Genomic DNA, 21060 nt, shown 5'->3' with positions numbered 1-21060 from the left:
TACAAATAGTACTATGAACTGTTACCCTACCTGTGTTGTCCTCAGTGGTTTACTAGATGCTTCCTAAAACACAAAAAGTTAATTCCTTTGGTGCCTTCTTCTCAACGTCAGTAGGTAGTCCAAAAGGCAGTTTATTCTTTTCACTTAATACTTTGTTACTGAAAAAATCTCACGTGCTGTAAAGTTTCAAGTTTTCTCTTGATGTTTATAAATCAGACATCTTTCTGTCACCAGCCTTCTTGCCACATCCAGTCTCATCACATGTTGCCTGTGACACTTTTTTTTGAACCTTGCTACAATGGCTACAATGTGGTCCTGTGTCAGTCCCAAGCAGAACGACATGGACTAAATGCTGACCATTTAGCGTTCCATCTTAAAACTTTAGATCTGTGCTAGGCATTAGAAGGAAAATGTATTAATCCAGGTCAGGTAGAATGCTTACATTAATATACAGTTCTGTAGAATTCTGTATTAATTCTACGCTAATTCTAGTACCAGAACCACATTTTCTAGCACTAGTTCAGTTATTTCTGAATGTCACCATATCAAACCACATAGATTTGTAATAAATTACTATCACATTCATTGGATGCAAGACAGAAGTTACACACAGTTTAGGTGCTTGAAGATCCTCATCTTGTGGCACATCAAATTCAGTATTTAAGTACTACTGATTTTCATTTAACTGTTTTTTGTTTGTTTGTTTGTTTGTTTGTTTTTTAGGTATTGTTTGTAATCTTTTTAATTGCCACAAAGGTGTCCCAGAGTGAAGTAATTACAGTCTAGGTGGAGTGAAATTATATCAAAGAGTAGATATGTTTCAAAGTGTAGATAAACACTATGAGAACCATAAGATTATTTGTAAAGATTTTTGGTAGAAAATTTAAGCCCTTAAATGTAATTTCAGGAGAAATATGCTCTTTCTTGAATCTGAAAGAGATTAAAACATGAAAATGTTTTCAAAGAAAAACTGAAGAGAATAATGCTATTTTTCAAATCAACTATGATCCATAGTGGTTTGTTTTTTTATTAGCTTTCTTGTTCCCCATTATTCTTCAAGACAGTTTTAGTGAAAAGAAAGACTAAGCACCATGACATTCATTATCTTCTGTCTCTGACACATCAGTGTTGGCAGATTAGTCCATGTTTAAATATTAGGAATTGCTCTCTTGTATGTACACAGATGGGTCATTGTTGTATTTTGGGGCAGAGAGGGGGAGGGTTTTGAAACTATGGAGAAGGAAATGCTTGTTGGCCCAGTATAGCTTGCAAGAAACTCAGGGGGCAGCACTTTCACCTTCCTCAGACTATACGCACCATGATGAAATATAACTGTATAATGTTCTTTTGCTCTCTTGTAATCATAATGTGTTTTTCCTAGCACATTGCTTGACATCAGCAAAAGTAGAGACATGTCTCAGTATATGAAGTTATTCCCATGTCACTGGGAATAACTAATGCACTGGAAAGAACAGGATGCTTTTCTTGGTGCTTTCCATGTATCTCAGGGACACTGGCGTGGCTTAAAGTACTGTGTTTCTAGCTTCACACAGATGTTGACACCTTCTCAAACCCAAACTTTCTCTAATAGTGTTCACTGCACACAAAATAATTTTGCAAAATAAGTGCTTGTCAAAAAGGTCACCACTCACTGCATTGTCCCTGACTTCAATTCTTTTGATTTGGGTAGACGAATCAGGCATCCTTGCCTGATTTCTGATGCAGATTTCTGTTTTCTAGGAGTTTTCTGTTGCACAATAGTACTGGGGGAAAAAAAGTGAATTACACTGCTTCAGTGAAGTGGACTCCTGTAGAAAGATCTCTCTTTTTTAGAAGAGAGGAATGAAAATAGGAGATTAGTAGAATAACCTCTGCTAGGTGAAATGTTAACAGGTTTCTTTTTGTCATTTTTCAAGGGAGAGAAGTATATGCATGCATGCAAACAGAATAAACAACAGCATTTATTTCCATGATTCTATCTTCAAGAAGTGTAATAGACCATTTACTATTACCAGTAATAGCTTACTGGACTCCCCCACTTCCATTGCCTAAGATTTTGAAGGACAAACTCAAGGCCTTCTCTGTTCTTCACCCGAGTCTTTGGGCTAGGGAATGGCTCAGTGTCCATTGATTCTTTCATTCAGATGCCCAAGAGCTAGGGAGGACCGATGATATTAAAAGAAACTGATAAAAAATAGCATTGTTCACTACACATTACCTCAGGTACCCAAAGTCTATAACAACATTAGCATTACTAATTTATTATTATTAATTTTTTTCTAATTAGAATGCAAAGAAGCCTTTTCAGTTAACACAGGCAAAGCTAGCCTGGCTGGATACAGCGACATTGCATGCTGTGCATTGTTAACATATTCTGACTGGATTTTATACCCTTACACAGCTCCAAAGGTAGGAGAATGATGTGGCTGCAAGTCGGACGCATATTTGTTGCTATATGTATATCGACGACAGAATTTGTACAGTTTCTGGTAAAAAAAAATCTTAGATTTTTAACTGAGTGTGTACTAATTGGAGTTGCCACCGGAAACACCAACATGAGAGATTAAAGCCTGTTGGTTCATGTAAGAAATAAAGCTAGTGTTTAGGTTAGCGTTAGGAATTAAAGGCTCAAACAACATGAGAACAATTTGAAACAAAGGCTTTCCTAATGTGAGATGGGGACTGTCATTGGTAAGAGCCTAAACATTCACCTCTATTTTGCTGCAGGGCTTTATCCCCTTTTTAATATGGTTAATATTGAGAGTTTAAAAATTTAACCTATAAAAACTGCATTCTGTTCCTCAGCATCATGAAGATAATAAGTCTGGTTAAAAGCAAGACTATAACTTACACTATTTTTCACTTTAGGTGAGATCCCTTGTACATAAATAAATATAATCCTTCTTCCAGAACTTCTGTCAGAAATAAGGGTTACTTTTTGTATTTAAGGAAGTTTTCTATTATAACGGAGGCTCAAGTCCTCACCTAGAAAGCCAGGAAAATTAAACTGATCCGCTGGAAACTGCTTCTCCTCTGGGAGCTGCTGTTTCTTTGCTCCCAGTAGGCATCACTGCTTTTCCATTGTATGCTCATGTGTTCCCCTCCCTTTCTACTTCGTCTCACTTTCTGCCTCGAGAGCCTCTCTCGAGTTTTCTGGGAGGGAAGACAAAGGCATGTGAAGCTTTTCTTCAGTCTTAGGACTCAACTGCCAGGTTTCATAAAGTTAGGATTAGAATAGGGTTAAGTCAGGGTTTGAAATACGAAGTGTCAAGGTATTAATTTATTGCGAGATTCTGCAGTCCTCCAGAGATAAAATTATGGCAAGCGATGACTGAATCTAAAGTTTTATTTTACTTTTTTTTTTTTTTTTCCTGTAATGATTAGGTTCTAGCTATTAATTAAGTTATGAAAGACATAAATCCCTACTGGACCCTCCATGCTTCTTCCCTGCCAACCAACCCCCCTCCCTTCCTCACTTAGAGAGGAGTTTAGGGTTAGGATTAAATAACCTAAAGAGTCATCAACCCTGACTGGTAGTGGATTGTGCTGAAACTCAGACCTAAGAGCACCAGGACAGATAGAATCCAAAACCTATGTTTTGCTGTCAAGAATGATACCCTGGTAATAAATAATGTTAAAATAGGAGAGAGTTTGGAAACAAAAGCACCGAGAACTGTAATGTGGACCTTAGAGTCCGTGAAGAAGCTTAAAGAGACCTGAATCAGAAAAGCCATTGCTCCTTACAGTTCTATAGTGTAGTGATTAACACAGATCTCTACGTAATTTGTATAGAGAGGTTTATATATGGGGTTTGGTCAAGGTTTTGGAAATTCTATTTATTTTTATTTACTTATTTTTTTGATTTCAGATTTTGCAGATTATACAAAGATTGCTGGGTTTGATAGAAACCAATACCTGATAATGTCTCTCCTTGTAGGCATTCATATTAATATTAGCAATAAGAAAAGAGCAAAAATTTGGTGTAGGGTTAGAGCTGAGGAGTTTGAAGTCTTAAGAACTTAAGATCGTTCCTGGACCCTGCTGAACCTTGGAGATGGTACTTGTGTTAGTCTGGATAGAAACATGTGCTTTGAGCTGCATCAGTCCAATGGGAACTAGTACACTATATGTTTAAGAGGTAGGTATGACAGAGTTAGAGTGAATTCTTTAGCAAAGAACTCTGACCTTTCTGAAATTCCCCCCAAATTTAAGAGTATGACCGGTGTTAGTGGAAGCCACTAATACTATGGGGTTTACTCCCTTATGTGCTAGTTAATACAACTTACAGTTAGTGTTCAAGTAATTGTGTTGCAGTTTGAGAATTGTAACTATCCTAAATCTTGAGTAATGCTCAACTGTGCCAGGCAGCCAGAGATGAGTATTAGGGAGGTATTTATAGAATCTGATGTACTGTTTTACAATATCCTGTAGAAACTGGTGTCCCTTTTAAAAATAAAACTACTAGTAGAAATGAGTTTAATGCTGACACTCACATCCTGCATTACCACAATTTTCACTTACATTTGGAACCTGTGTGAAACAAGGAGATAAGAAAGAAGAAATAATTGTCAGAAGCCACTGCCTTATACCAGTCATCAGAAACCAATGCCTTAGTCTCCTGTAGGCTAAGAATAATCTAGTGTTAGGCAGAGGGTTTAGGTCTTAGCAAAATAAAGCATCAAGAGGTAAATTCATTTCTCATAAATGTATAAGTCTTGGCAGCAAGCTTTCTGCTAGTGTAGTTAGCAGCCAAAGCCTTTCGTCGTTTTCTTCCTCTAGAGAAAATAATATTTCTACACCAGATGTAGAAATAAGCTTAGGGTCTATATTCTGTTTTACAGTTGGAATTCATTGTCTAGGACTGAACAAGGCTTTTGTTACACTTGAGGTTAGTTGTTTTAATATAGTGTGTCTGCATCTCTGAGTAATGTTCTATTCTAAAGGGTCCCTTGCAGATTAGCATAAAAACAGTATAAATGAAAGGTAGAGACATAATTTATCTTATATTACATCAGTAGGTTCATATATACAAATTACAAATTAGTGTCGGACTCTATAAAGGCTACAGAGGTGAGAACTGGGCAGATACTTCTAGGAGCCTTCTACTGTCTTTTTCTGTGTCAGTCTCTATGGGGATACTTGCCTTAGGAGAGTGGTGTTAGTATTTGAAAGAGATTAAGGGTAGGTCTTTGGAAATGGACAAGCAAATACAAAGGGCATACCTTATGGTACACCTACAGTGTTCCCAGAAATAAGAATTAATAAGATTCAGCTTATATGAATAGGATCCAATGGCTTTTTGTCTAATAATTGATCCTGTATTAATAATCACAGAATCACAGCCTGCATACTTCTGGAGCAAACCCTGCATGTACTGCTGTCAACAAAATAAAACAGAATATAGAATATACATGTATAATGCAAGAGTTAGGAATGGACTACAGGAATTAGAGTTAGGATTAATGTTTGGGAATCTCTATTATACAATTTAGTAAATAAAACGGGCCAGGGACTCTTCTGTGGCCCTGACATGGCTGGTCTTCTGGATAGGGTTGAGATTAGGTTTACTATCTAGAACTCAGTTTATTGCTAGTCTCTGGTAGGTTCTTAGGGTAGGAAAGAGACTAGTGGTGCTACAGATGCCATTTGTCCTCTTTTAGTAGTGATTTACAGTCTTCCACATTATGATTTGGGAAGTGTTGAGGCCCCCATTCATCGTCAGTTTATACAGAGAAGAGTTAGGAAGGTTGCTGGCAACAAGGGAAGAGGTTTAGAGGACTCGATAATGTAATTCATAGGCAACACAATTGATTGGTTCTAGCCATATCAAGTGGACTGGTACCATCAAGAACCAATATCTTATTTTCAGTTTACTATCTTTTTCATCTGCTAAACTTAGAAATGGTTGCTATTAGAGTTAAATACCAAAAAAAAAAAAAAAAAAAAAGGAATTCAGGAGACTGGGTTATTGCAGGGAAATATGAAGCATCTTGTTGCTCTTGGTGTCCCATGCCTTTTTTTTTTTTTTTTCTCCAGGACTGTATCTGTATTTAGCTACCTGGGTATACTGAAGGTAGGGATAAGACTGTCTTTAAGATTAGGGTAGAAAAATAATATTTGCGAGACTTACTTATGAAAGCTTGTGGGAATAGGAAGTTTGATGACATTATCCTGAGCTAATTTTCTTTTCAATAACCACATGTATGTATATAAAATTAAGGGTTAGTGATGCAGTTAAGACATATTGTTTGGAAAATCAAATGTTGAGCATGCTGGATAACTGTTGGGTTCTGCACAGCCCATTTTTATAAGAAAGGTATAATGTTTTCATTTTTCTTAGTTCAGATATTGCATAAGTGTTGCCAAAGATGCGACACCTAAAGTTATAAATCAGGACAGTCTATACTGCAGTGAAAGTAAGGGTTAGAATTGGGGTTATGTTTTGTGCTTAAGGCAATAAAAATTCAAATGTCTTGCTGTTTCCAGACTGCATGGCTTGCTACTGCTATGAGGGTGCGTCATCTTTTGTTTTGCTATAAGAACTTGTTACCTAGCTATGCATTAAAGTTGAGCTTGAGAATTTGCTCTGAGACCCTGGATTATCAGTTGATTTTGACTGATCTTCCTGATTTGTGACTGATCTTCCTGCACCTTTCTTGGTAGAGATAAAATATTGCTGAAATACCATTTTACAGCATATAAACAGTACATTACTATCCTGTTTAGCAAACAGCAAGAAGTGTCAAATATCATGCAGTATTGCTAACCCAGCTTGGCAATTTGGGTAAAGTTTTGGGGGGTTATTTAAGCCAAACTCTCTTCCCTTTTAAGGTTCCCCTACTGATACTCTATAGCACAGCACAGTATGATTGACATAGCAGCCCACCATTCCTTTTTTTTTTTTTTTTTTTTTATCCACATGGATTTCTTCTGGGTATCTATGCAGGTCACAACCTTTTGTAATCACAATTATACTTCATTCAAGAGAAAAAAATATGTCTTCAATAAGTGTAATGTATAATATGTCTTCTAAAACATGACTTATTAAGGATGCCAGAATTTTCCTTGTTCAAGACAACTGCAAATGCAACTTCCACATTTGATATTGGGATTATCTTCTCAGTTTCTGTCGAGTTTTTATATACACACCAGTAATGGCTCCTGTCTACATTTTGACTACTGTTTCTAAATTTGTGCAACAAACAACATTGAAAATTACCTTTAATTAGAAATCTTTCATGGTTTTGCAATGCAACACTTGCCTCAAATATTTGCCTTTAATTGTTAGAATCTAAAAGGTCCTTTTTCTTTTTTTTTTTGTTTTTGTTTTTGTTTTTGTTTTTGTTTTTACAATTTATCTAAGACTTGATTTTGATGCAGACCAGTTGAACCAGATACATGGGCTGAGGGAACTAATAGGACTGTTTGGAGAAACTCATTTTATTTGTCAACTGTGTATCTGACTATCAGACAAAGTCTTACTGATCAGTTTTGCTTTGATCAGATTTGTTCTTGAAGCAGTGGGCCAGCATCTACATACCACATCCCATTTTTAATTATGACTTGTAGCAAATTAAGAACACAGATGTTTACGTAAAAAAGGCCTCTTACAGGCCCTATTCTACATTGTTCTATGGCATTGTTTTGTTTTGGGGGAGTACTGGCAGCCTATCTAATACACAAGGAGGCAGTGCAGGCACAGACTAATGGGCTACATGTGTCACACACTTGTAACACGTTTATTAGTTTCAGGCAATGCTATTGCCCTCACAGTTCCTTTGAACTGGGGGGAATTAAAGACAGTGAGAGGACTAAGAAGGTGAGTAGCTAAGAGCAAACTGAATTATGTCTGTCCTGACAGTCCTGTACTTCCACTTCCGATGTATAGACATCTCTCAACTGACTCACTTGTTGAAGTACTTTGAAGTAGAATAAAAGTTGATCCTCTTCTATAAGAAAGAGCACTGAGAACACTGAGATAACATTTCAGGGAGGCCTTCTGCCTTAGGCCTTCTGCCTTCTGCCCTGCCTCATGCCTGCCCTTTCATTTACCCAAGTTCTAGAAGATCAGGATGATAAACTCAATTTGCATATAAGTAAATAAAAATAAAAAATACATTAGTACACTATTGTTCAATAAATATTTAAGTGCCATTATATTAAACTCATTTGCTTCCAAAATAATGTGTCCTGTGAAAGGACTTGCTGGGATTGCACTGACAACCGGTTTGGAACATAATGGTGCTGCCAGACTTTCTCATTACTGACCTTGGCTCATAACAAAGGTTTAAAATGGCCATTTTAATAGCACTAGCTGATGATAACTGAATCACATGCATTAACATGCTGTGTAATTACTCTTTGTTAAAGACGCAATTCTATCTCACAGAAAAAAATAGAAATCCCTTTGACAAAAGTAGTTGAGTTATGTGTATTTGCTTTAAAATTAAGATATGGCAAAGCTTTTAATTTGATTTGATCCCTTTTAATTATTTAAGATTTGAAAAATCTGTTTAGGGCTGTCCAGGCCATTTTGAAATGTGAGGCAGCCTTCAGTACATAAGCCCAATCAAAATCTTTGGGACTAGTCCCAGGAGGCCAGTGGGCTGTACATGTTAACAGCAGTTCCCAGAAGGCATCAAGTAGTTCATGTGACAGGGAATAATGAAACAATGATTGCACAAAAACTGCCAAATTGCTTTGAGCTTCCTGTTCATGGGCATGGATTTCTGCAGAGCACATAATTCTTCTCTTAAAGGCAGTGTATTGACATTTCGTTTGTGCATTTCTATGGATGTTGAAAAGGCAAATCTCTTGGAAATATTATTTTAATCCACAATAAATAAGCATTTTTGTTTGTTTGTTTGTTTGTTTTTAATAAATAAGCAGTTTTCAGAATACATGTACTCCCCTTTCTTACATTGCTTAATGTAATTAAATGTGAATACTTGCTTCTGAAGTTAGGATAACCAGAGAATATAGCTGCTCTGTGAGAATCACAAAAGGGTAAGTAAATGTAGGACCAGCAGAACATCTGTACATACATTGTCCTATTTGATGATATCTTGAAATTTTGACTCACATTTTTTCTGCTTAATGTTTGTTATAGTCAATGATCAATAAGTTGATTGCTACTTCATTCAGTCTTAATGGTATTCATTTCTCCTTAACACTTTACAAACACATCAAAGAAGTGCTCATGTACTTCATTAAGCCTGCCGCAGTCTGTAATAATCTCAAGAGCCCATATTTTGATTTTTTTTTTTTCCCCAGAAAGTGATTATTTTTGTAGACAATAGCATGAAAATTATTAACTTTATCAGGAAAACATCAAGTTTTTCTTTCAATACATATCTTCAAAGCAGCAGTGGGTGTCCAGGCCCTGCTGTCTGCCAGGCACATTGCCCAAACTATAAAATAATTAGATTCGTTTGTAGCTAGTCTGGACTGAAACAAAAAGTAATGAGGTCTACTAGCATGGTGGTAGCTGAGGAAGATGAAAACAGTACTCTGTAAAAACATATATTCTTAGAAACAAAATGTAAAACTGCGGGTTAAAATCTTTTTTAATTTATTGTTATTAATTTCATGAGATACTATAAAATATGCAATAAAAAGATAGGGATATGAATGTTCACATTTGGATTCTCAGTTAAAGGAATACAAATTCATTACATTGCTTTTTTTTCCACTACTGTATTGTTTTATGTGATTCTGACACTTGAGATTGAAGTACTAGGCCACTGATTCCTAAATTATCATAGTAATTAATACATTCTATATTAGATAATAATCTGCACTAGACGCTACAGAGTTCAGAGTGAAATAATTTGAATATTTAATTTGTTCTGGTAATTTTCACATAGCTTATGAGAATGTAAATATTTTGCTTATTTATATACTGAACGTTCAATAGGTATAATGAAAAAAATTATAACTCTCTCTATAGTTCCTTAAGATTAGGTTGTTAATGCTTAAAAGCTAATCATAAATCAGAAAAAAAAAAAATCTGAATGTTCCAAAGCATAGTACTGTCAGATGACTATAAAAGAAGTTGCAAAATTTCTAAAATACAGTCAGCAAAATAATGAGAGCTGAAATGTACCTATTTATTTGTCAGACATCAAAACCAGAGATCACTGCTCTGTAACAGGTGCAGTATTAACATAGGTTCCGAATATCCAGAGAAATCCAGATTCAGATATGCTTTTGGCATCTACAGGGTATGTCTACAGATTCTGAAGTGTAAGAGTTTATTGTGCCTTATGTTAAGGATTAATCTGCTAAATCCAGATTGATTCCAACTGATGACTCTAGAAATTTTCCAGAATATATTATGTGGTTTAGTCTTCTAATTCTCTACCAGATTACAATCAGATTTAAGAGTGAGATTGAGAAACTGAGAGAAAATTTATGTACTTGACTCCAAATATTGATTATTTGGCTATCTTGCTAAGTAGACAATAATTGCTTTGACTCCTTCAGTTCTCCTAAAGTTAGACTTTAATGATCATCATATTTGCTTGTCAAAAGACACTGGTCTTTTGAACATTGTTCTGTATTATGCCAAGAGGATTTTATATGTCTGTTTTTATTTTCAGATATATAAAAATCTCAAAATTCATTCCAGATGATGTATAGCAAACTTGTCTGTTACTTTCCCGTAGGTAAGAACATCCAACCCGTCTTCACCATAAATACTATTTCTATCCTTTATTTATTCCCACATCTGCAAGCCAGCTATGGCTCTGATCCTTCTAGTATTTGGGTAGGTGCTGAATATTTAAATATGTAAGTATATCCATCTACTTTATTGGGGTGTATGGGTGTATATATGTCTCTTTATCTCCCCCAGGGCTAGGCCCAACTACTGCAAGGTAGTTGCAGTAGTTATTACATTTTTAAAATCACTGCATGTAAGCATATATATATATATATATATTTCTTTTTTTTTTTTTTAATGGAAAGTAGTATCTCTATATATGTGTTGGGTATCTATAACACACCTAAGACACAGGTTAAACAGAATCCTGTTTAACTATTATTATTTTAGCTTAACTTTTAACTTTAACTATTATTAACTACTATTACTTTGAATTGGAGGAGAGTTGAAGTGAAGAAAAAAAAAAAAAAAAAAAAAAAGGAAAAAAAAAGGATGATTAGTTGCCTTTAGAAAATCTTCCATTTGACCCCAAATTATGGGTACTAAATCTGGTACTAAAAAATCTTGAAACACCTACAGGAAGATATGAGCAAGAAAGGCTTATCTGCAAAGCTGTGTTTGGGAGAGAAGAACTGCTAAATAAAAATGAACATTCAGTCTCCACCACTCAGCAATGCCTACACTGCTAAGACCCAGGGAAAGAAATTGATGAAATATCAATGCTAAAATCTAGTAGAACAATCGCAGGTAGTATCTGAGAAAAACTTCAGTCCTTCAGTTTTAACTTTTTGAATAACTTAAATTCCCACAAACCCACAGCACATTGCACCTAATTGAATATGTTCTAATAGGATCAGAATTACCTACATTTTATGATATTGACACAAATTTCTTCAAGAATACAAGACAGTATAAATATTGACTTTATTGGACTCATGACAGATTATTAGAGTTCTGAATTTGGCCTGTTTGCCTTTGGATCCTAAAGTGAATGCTTTTTGAATGACAGTGTAACAAGAAAGATGTATTTTGACAGGAATGAGAATAATGAACAGGCAGCTGGAAATACCTAGGCATGTTATGCTTCTTGGCAGGCTTCACAAGCAGAGCTGCTGACTTGGGAGTTGCCTGTGGGTCTGTCACTTTGTTAGTCTCTATTGGGGTTGATTTTTCAGAACTACTTTGTCTGCAAGGCATCATTTCCCCTATGGCTTACCTTTGCCTGTAAGGAATTTACATGTTGTTATCTGTTTTGAATATGTTTTAAATTCCAAAAAAAAAAAACCCTCTTTATTACAAAAAGTAATGGGGAAGAGATGGTGGCTTGACATCCCATTATTTGTTTAGAAATATCATTTGTGACAGCATATCTCTATGATATGTTTCTGTAACTCACTGGAATTACTGTTTTTTTGGGGAAAAATAATATAGAAAACCCATGAAATTTCTCTACAAAATGAAGATGCTACCTGGTTAGTATTAGTTACCCTCACACTGTTAGTCACACTGTGAACTCTTATCTAATACTACACTGAGGAAAAGGTAATGTTACACAAACAGCGTGTTAAAAATTGTGGTGATTGAGAGCAATACTATGGTGTCACAGCAGATATTCATAAAATGTCAAGCACCTAGACTGATCAGACAATAAAAAATGGAATGAAAGAATGCACAGTTTGATTTCAAACATGTCAAGCTAGTACAGTCTGCTAACTTTGAAACCTGACCACAAGTTTGTGTTGCCCACTTTTTCTGTTTAATTTCCAGCTGTGGGAGCCACAGGAATGGGCTGCAGGCATGGGAATGCTGCTGTCTGTTCAACAGGGAGTCTCCCTGTTCCTGACTTCCCTTCCCCAAAGGCAAAAAGGACTGGCCTGTAAAACAGTCACTTCTTTCTGTGCAGAAGACAGCAGGAAGAAATGCAGGAATTATTTTATTTCTGAAAAATTCCCCTTAAACGTGGATGCTCAGTGCTTTCCTTCCTCTCTGACTTGCCAGTTCTCTCAATTTAAAATATGTGTTCATCCTTATATCTTAAAAAAAATAATATATATATATATATATATTTAATCACATTAAAACTGTTTATTCTGAGGTTCATAATTTGGTAGATAACTCAGATCCAAGGTTTTCAGTAGCCTGCTTGGAAAAAGTTGTTAAGTGTCAAGAATTAGTAAAAATTAAAGCTGATGCCAACCTGCTATAAGTCTGGGCCAAATCTGCTTGGGGAGCTAAAAAGCAATCAATCAATCAAACAAAAAGTATCCCCCACCCCCCAAACAAAACAATACAACCAAACAAAAAAAATCGAACCACAAAAAACCACCACCAACAACACAGCAAACTGTCTTAATAAAGTAGTAAATAGTAAAGACTATTTTATGAGAAAAGATGGCTTGTCTCAAATAACAAGAGACTTAAATTCTGCCCTGTTATTTGTGTTCCTTCTCTGTTAAAATGTTGTTTACAAAAGAAATATGCTATTATATCCATCCAGCAAATAGTTGAGAGTGAGACTAAAAACTTTCATTTTAAGTGAAAAATTAAGAGATCAGTGACCTTTGTTAAATTAATCACATGTTGAAGAAAAGCTTTGCAGAGGTCCACATGCGAGAACTTCAAAGGATTCTCCACTGTTGTGGTACTGCCAGGACTGGCACAGAACATCCTGCTGTACTGCAAAAGCAAGCAGGCAGAATTCAACAGTCACATAATTTTAAAGTTAACAAAAGCTGTTGGGAAGTGTCTTTAATTCATGGCATGTCAGATTTTCTATTGTTTCGCTTGTTTGATTACAGTTTATTGTAATAAAAATAGGTCTGTCTGAGAGTTTTGGCCTGTTGAGGGTTTTATGAAGTTCAGGTGAACTTTCACAAAGGGAAGGGAAGTTTCACCTGGACTTATGAAGTTCAGGTGAACTTTCACAAAGGCTTCCCTGGAATGAGTTTCTGAGTGTTAGCAGCCATGCCCAGCTGGCAAAGCTTCTGCTGCTCAGTGCTGGCACCTGGGGAGTTTGCATTATAAGAGGACCTGGGAAACAGTTGTAAGAGGTATAGACTGGCTCTCTGGCTCAGTGTGAATAGAAAAGGAAGGTCTTTGCCTTAGTTTTTGTTTATTTATATATATATATATAAAGTAAAAGAGCTAAGCTTGCAGCAGTCCAAGAATTGTAAACTACTGGACTGGACCTGGGAGCAGGATTTGGATGTACAGGCATCAACCAAGGGTATGGAGGAGTTTGTTTAAAAATTCTTAATTTGAACTTGTCCTTTTCAACAGAACTAATTTTCTTCAAAATTTGCTGTATTTCAATTGGTGTCCTACTAAAATGTAGGGATTAAAAACGTTTTTATTGTTTTTGGTGTGCAGCTGTGAATCAAGAGTGTAGACAGCTCTCCTTCAAAGTTCTGTTTTGTATGCTATCACACAAGGTTATAAACATAGTTGCCTTAGAGGTTGTCTTTCTTTCTGTGGTGAAAAAAAAAAAAGCTGGAATGCTTTTTTGCATGCTTGTTAGCATGTGGCTGTTAGTATCTCCATGATGAATTATGCAGCCACGTGCAAAAACTTCACTTTTGTGTCTTTACTTCACCTGCATTTGCCTCTTCAGCCTGCCTCCCACAATGTGCCTGTAACATTCCAACCCTTCTAGCAGTTCCAGTCAGCTGACTCTTACTTTTTTTTCCCTCCTGTAAGCAACTTGCCAAAAAATGTACCATCTCTGCTCCCCTGTACCAGCTATGGACTTCATCTTAGAGTTATGTGAACCTGAAGCCCAGTGGGGTAATATTCTGTCCTCAACCAGAATTGAATTGCTGTCAGACAGTCTACTAGAGCAAGAAACAAGAGCTAAAACCAGGAGCCTGATCTCTTATAAAAAGTGGAAATTATGCTGAGTTAATGGGCCCTGAGATGCCAGAACTCAAAGCCTAACATTCCTATATAAAATAAAGCACTGTATTTATTTGGCTGTTTTTAAAAGCAACCCATTTCTTAGTTATGTTATTTCTCTTCTCCCAAAGTCTTCTGAAATTACTTACCAGACTAAAGTGATCTGCCTTGCAATCACAGAAATTTTAAAGTTTAACTTAAATGATGTTTTCCTTAACTTAAAATATTTAAAAGGAAAGTTGTTTTCTCTAGAGGAATATATAACTACATGATTTATTAAATTAGCAATTTTCATTGCTAATTACTGGGCTGTAACCTGAATAACTTGACTAATTTTATCTGTGATTAAATCATGTAGATTTTACATCCTTTCCATTGCTGGTAAAGAGCAGCTAATGACAAGTATTTCAGAGAGAACCCTAATTCAGGCTATATAGAGCTCAATATCATCTTCATGCTAGTTCTACATGATTAATTAAATAGACTTAGGCCCATATTAGTTAGAAATAAGTGATATCAGTAGCACACGATTTATTGCTTACCAACTGAGGTTATGTTATTCAGTTTCTCATTATGAATATAAGAAAATCTATTTGAGAAGTATGTTTTGTTTTTTCATATATTTTTATCAGGGTGAATTACAGTAACCATGTTATGACACTGTTGCTTGCCAGTATTTTACTGGAGTCCTTTGCCTGTTCTTTTTTTTTTTTTTAACAGATGTGAAAACTGATCCTTGTTTCCTGTTACAGTAGTGTATTTATCAACAGCCTTACTTGAGATGTAAGTGCACTCTTGTATGTTTATATTCCATATGTTCAGTTGTATCTTAAAACTTATTGTCTCTGTAATTCCTATAAATCACTACCATTTGATATTGGTCAGGATAGTAACAGGCAAACTCGTCATAACTTTCCAGCACTTTAATCTTCCTTTTTCACAAAAGGAAAAAACCATGTATATGGTTTATCAGCACTTTCCCCCCCAAATGATAAAGGATAAGATTTAGTGAAAAAATTGAACTCACTTCCTGGACTCCTTGGAGTTGTAGTGTTTTGTTTATTACTTGGAAAAATGGCTTGAGGGAAGGAAACAAACAGAAATACGAAATATGTGGGCAAAGATGCTATTTATATTCCAAAGAGTTCTCAGTATAAAACATCCATTTCACCTTACTAGTATCGGTTTTCTTCTCTCTTAACGGTCTTCAGTCCCTAACACTGAATATTGTGTTAAATGAACAAACTTATTATTTCACTAAAAGTGATGGGGGAAAAACAAATTCAGATTTATTAAAGATGCAAGCTAAAAATTAACTAGGGAACTTAAGAGGAAAATTCTTTCATTCAAATTGAACTGTGTATAACACATTCTTCTAAGAGCAAAGTTAAACTACACCTAATTATGGATACTAATTCTGAATAAATTTATCTAATCATCTTTTTGATGTGATGCTTGCAATTTAGTGTTGAAGTTTAATTTGGATGACTTTTCCCAAGTGAGCCTGTAAAGATTAGACTTGAATGTAGTCCCTAATCAGCAGTTCACTTGGCCACTATAGGAAACTGTCTTTCTCTGTGAACTCCCTAGATTTGTAATACTTTCTGTGAAGAAAATGTTTGATTTCATGACTAAACACTACTTAAGTCTCAAAATATTAATATTAATATTTAAATACGATATTAACCTCAGTATTTTTCTAGCATTTCAAAGTACTTAATCATTTCACAATAACAAAATTACTATTTGATATTAGCTCATAGAATGGGTTTGAACAAGCAAATGAGGAATCATTAAAGCTAAGCAATGTTGTGATAATATAGTATGAGAAGAGGTAAATAAATGCTTGCTGTAGCATAGTATATTCTTACCCTGTTCAAATATGAAAATACAGGAAGTAACTAAGCAAATGGCATTTTCCTGGTACTCTAGAATTTATACTTTTGCTGTCATCTTTGTGGAAGTGGCTGTACGGTTTACTACAGTTCCACAAGTTCACATTGTGAATATTTTCCAAGCTGAGATGGGGGAATAGTTCAAATGCAAACCACTGCAAGTGTTCACTATAGTATGATGAGTAAAAGGTGACTTACTAATCACAAATTGAAGCTTTGCGACAAGTTAATTGTTGCCTTGTTTGGTGATGGTAGAAGCAAGACTGGACAGTGGAACCAACCAGGCATTCATTCAAAGCAATGGAATGAGTGTACTCAACTTGTATTTTAGTAAAATGCCAAATAACTTTATGGATAAAATGGAGGTTGAGGATTGTTGGGAAACATGTCTAGGAAACTGGGCAAGTTACTTTCTCCATTGTCCTAATTTCTACTGGATTTCCCTCAGTGCCAAAAAATATTTTGGACAGCATGCTGCATGGGAAGTTGAGTCAGGATCTGTATCCCTTTTCCCCTGTTCTTCCTGCTTACCTATGCAGGATTTGGAGACTGCCTCCCCCACTCCTCTGCTAGAGAGAAGAGCATGTCTTCCCCTGAGAGTGTGAAATACAAGTCATAATTGTCTCTTTACAAAAATAAGTGTACTTGTCAGTTAGGCGTCCATCTAATGATATATTTAAACCCCAAGTTACAGTTGTCAATATCTCTAGGTAAAGCTTCTCAACCCTGGTTTGTTTAAAACTGTTTTAAAGGCAGATGCAACTTTCTGCTTCCCAATTTCTTCTGATGTTTCTTAGCAGTGTTTTAAGTAATTTTTCTATCTAAACCTGTAGATGTGGATTGTAAGGCTGAGTTAGCTGCATGCTTCAAGCTTTGTGCTTTTTCATCTTTTTTTCCTACATTTTTGTAGAATGTATTGGCTGAAACTTGAATGTATAATGAATTGTTTCTATATCCTTTCCTCACACTGGCTTGTGCTTTCAGACTCAACTAGTTATACTCATGCCACATGTAGTGGTATGTTTTTCAGAAATTGGCTTCAAGTAATAATGGCCTGAAATGGGAAATTTGGATTGTATAAACTACTTTATGCCATGAAAGAAGATTAAAAAGGCAAGAGGAGGAAAACATGGTGAGACAGTTTGCTGGACACAGTCAAAGCTTCCCTGAGGGCTATCTTTGCCAACATTTGACACGTAGAAGTTAAATGTATGCAATTCATTTGGGACTTCAGCTTTGGGAATTTTAACAACCCCTTGGAGTCCTTGAAACTGAATTGAAGGTTGAGCAGAAATAAGATCCTGCCGGCCCCGGTAGCTCTCGATGGCTCGCAGGGCGGTCTCGGTGAGCTTGACGTGCAGCACCGTCCTGCTGCCCGCCGCCTGCCCGCCGCTCACGGCGTAGCGGCCGCCCTCCCGCAGCGCCGCCATCTTAGGCGCCGCGCCGCCCGCCCGCACGCCGCCCGCCCGCGCCCCTTGTGAAGGGTAGGTCCTGCCTAACTAACCTGATTTCCTTTTATGATAAGATCACCCGTATGGTGGACCAAGGGAAACCAGCTGATGTGATTTTTTTGGACTTCAGCAAGGCTTTTGACACGGTTTCCCATAGGATCCTACTGGACAAAATGTCCACCATACAGCTAAATAAAAACATCATACGATGGGTGAGCAATTGGCTAACGGGCAGGGCCCAAAGGGTTATGGTAAATGGGGCTGCGTCAGGCTGGCGGGCGGTCACCAGTGGGGTCCCTCAAGGCTCCATTTTAGGGCCGGTACTTTTCAATATTTTTATAAACGATCTGGATGTAGGAATAGAGGGTATTTTGAGCAAGTTTGCTGATGACACCAAACTTGGAGGAGTTGTGGACTCAAATGAGGGCGTAAAGGCCTTACAGAGGGATCTGGACAGGTTGGAGAGCTGGGCGATCACCAACCGCATGAAGTTCAATAAGAGCAAGTGCCGGGTCCTGCACCTGGGACGGGGAAACCCTGGCTGCATGTACAGACTGGGCGATGAGACGCTGGAGAGCAGCCTGGAAGAGAGGGATCTGGGGGTCGTGGTAGACAGCAAGTTGAATATGAGCCAGCAGTGTGCCCTGGCAGCCAGGAGGGCCAACCGTGTCCTGGGGTGCATCAAGCATGGCATCGCTAGTAGGTCAAGGGAGGTGATTGTCCCGCTCTACTCTGCGCTGGTGCGGCCTCACCTCGAGTACTGTGTGCAGTTCTGGGCACCACAGTATAAAAAGGACATGAAACTGTTGGAAAGTGTCCAGAGGAGGGCTACGAAGATGGTGAAAGGCCTGGAGGGGAAGACGTACGAGGAACGGCTGAGGTCACTGGGCCTGTTCAGCCTGGAGAAGAGGAGACTGAGGGGAGACCTCATCACAGTCTACAACTTCCTCGTAAGGGGGTGTCGAGAGGCAGGAGACCTTTTCTCCATTAACACTAGTGACAGGACCCGCGGGAACGGGGTTAAGCTGAGGCAGGGGAAATTTAGGCTGGACGTCAGGAGGGGGTTCTTCACAGAGAGGGTGGTTGCACACTGGAACAGGCTCCCCAGGGAAGTGGTCACTGCACCGAGCCTGGCTGAATTTAAGAAGAGATTGGACTGTGCACTTAGTCACATGGTCTGAACTTTTGGGTAGACCTGTGCGGTGTCAAGAGTTGGACTTGATGATCCTTAAGGGTCCCTTCCAACTCAGGATATTCTATGATTCTATGATTCTATGGTGGTAGCTGAAGCCTGGAATTAAGAATAGGCCAGCATGACCCACTTACCATTTTTAAAAAAGGAAGGAAAAACCTGTGCTGAATATACTGCTTTGTAACAGGGTAGAGCAGCAATTCTATGAGAGCTAGTATGGCCTGGAGAGCTAGTATGAGCTAGATTTGGATGATTAGAAACTTGCTTTTATGGCCCTATTGTTTAAGTATATTTTTTTAAGGGAAGGCTTTAGCTTATTTTAGATTTGTATGGTACTACAGTGACACCGTATTATAAAAGGTATGGACAAAACAATATGCATCTGGAAGTCACGGTAAGCGTGCTAACAAGCCTACACACAGTTAATTCACTTAAGAATGTGTTGCTGGGATAAACATAGGGTCTATACTTCTGAAACAAAAGCTCTGTTATGGAGCAAAAGAAACAGCTCCCTGAGCTCAAACCAGCTGAGTCTGTTATATTCAGTCCAGACTGCTTTACAACCAATAATTCTTGTAGTTTATATACAGTACCCTGCTATTTCCAGAGGGATGGTTTTATTTGACTACCCATTCACCTAGGATACAAGTTTAACTTAACCTTGATGGTGCCAAATATGGCAAGTTGATCTTATACCACTTTGATATCTTACTTTGCAAACCCAAAACAAGAGTTACCAAGCTCTACAATTGTGGCTTACCATTAAATGCAGTGTTTTCAAACTTACTATGGCATATCAAAGGAATGTGATCATCTAGATACACAAGACCAAAATTACAGTGCCAGAATCATATCATTATGTACTGCTCCTTGCATTTTCTTTACACTGTCATGAAACATAAAATGGATGCTACAAAACATACATTAATGAAGAAAAACAACATTAGGAAAGTATTCCTGAATTTGAGAGGTTAAACCTGTAAAATCTCCAGGGATCCTAAGTTTCATAGATATCTTTACCTCTTTTATTCAAAATGCTAACTTGGGGGGTGGAGGAGAACAAAGCGAAGTTCTACACCAAATTAAAATAATGCCTCACATTAAAGTAAAGCTACTCTGCACAGGAATTGTAACTAAGATGGGTTGTTACTGGTTCACTGCATTTCACATTGGAGCTGAGAACATGGGAGCAAATTACCTAAGCCGTTCTGCATCTTGTCTAGTTACAAGTTTTTCCCTTTACCATGGAAGAATATGTATGTTAATACATTCAAAGATGTGAACACATATACTGAGTGGTATTAAAAATAAAAGCTTGCTTTCAGGCTACTGATCACCTGTTTTAATGCAAGATCTTTAAAATAGAAAGTTCTGGAAAAGCGGTGGCTTCCCCCAAGATCTTGGGTGGTATTATATGCTTTGCTTTCCTACTGGAGGTTGACCACCTAATGCACCTCATGTTATCAACATGTCTTAACAGCTCATGGTGGTTTTTTTGTGAGTTTCTGTCTAGCAGGAACCTTGAGGGGACAAAAAGAAGGGGGAAGGGACAACACTTTAGATAAAAATTGTACAGCTAAGAGTGCCACTTCTTTGTGCCTTTTTGTTTCTGGTTTTCCAAGTGTAAGGAATCTTTTCCTACATAAAAAGCTATCAATGCAATGGCTTTATTCTGTGCATCAAAGAAAACATTTCTCATACCAATGTTCTACAACAGCTGGAGATGTAATATAAAGATACAAAGGAAACTTGGGAATTGAGAAGAACGGTCTGTATATAAAAAGCATTACACAAGTACTACATAAGCATTTAATATTTCCTAGAGGAGACTAACTTTTATTTTAATACAGTAAAACAGACATCAGTGACAGACAGGGTCACTGGGAGTCTGGTGTACGTATACATTTTTGTCATCTTTTTATTCCTTTCTAATGATAGGATATCTTTATTAGGAATATTCAAAGCAGA

This window comes from Netta rufina, assembly GCF_964035555.1.
Source record: "Netta rufina genome assembly, chromosome: 8".
NCBI lineage: Eukaryota > Metazoa > Chordata > Aves > Anseriformes > Anatidae > Netta > Netta rufina.
This window is presented reverse-complemented; position numbering follows the sequence as displayed.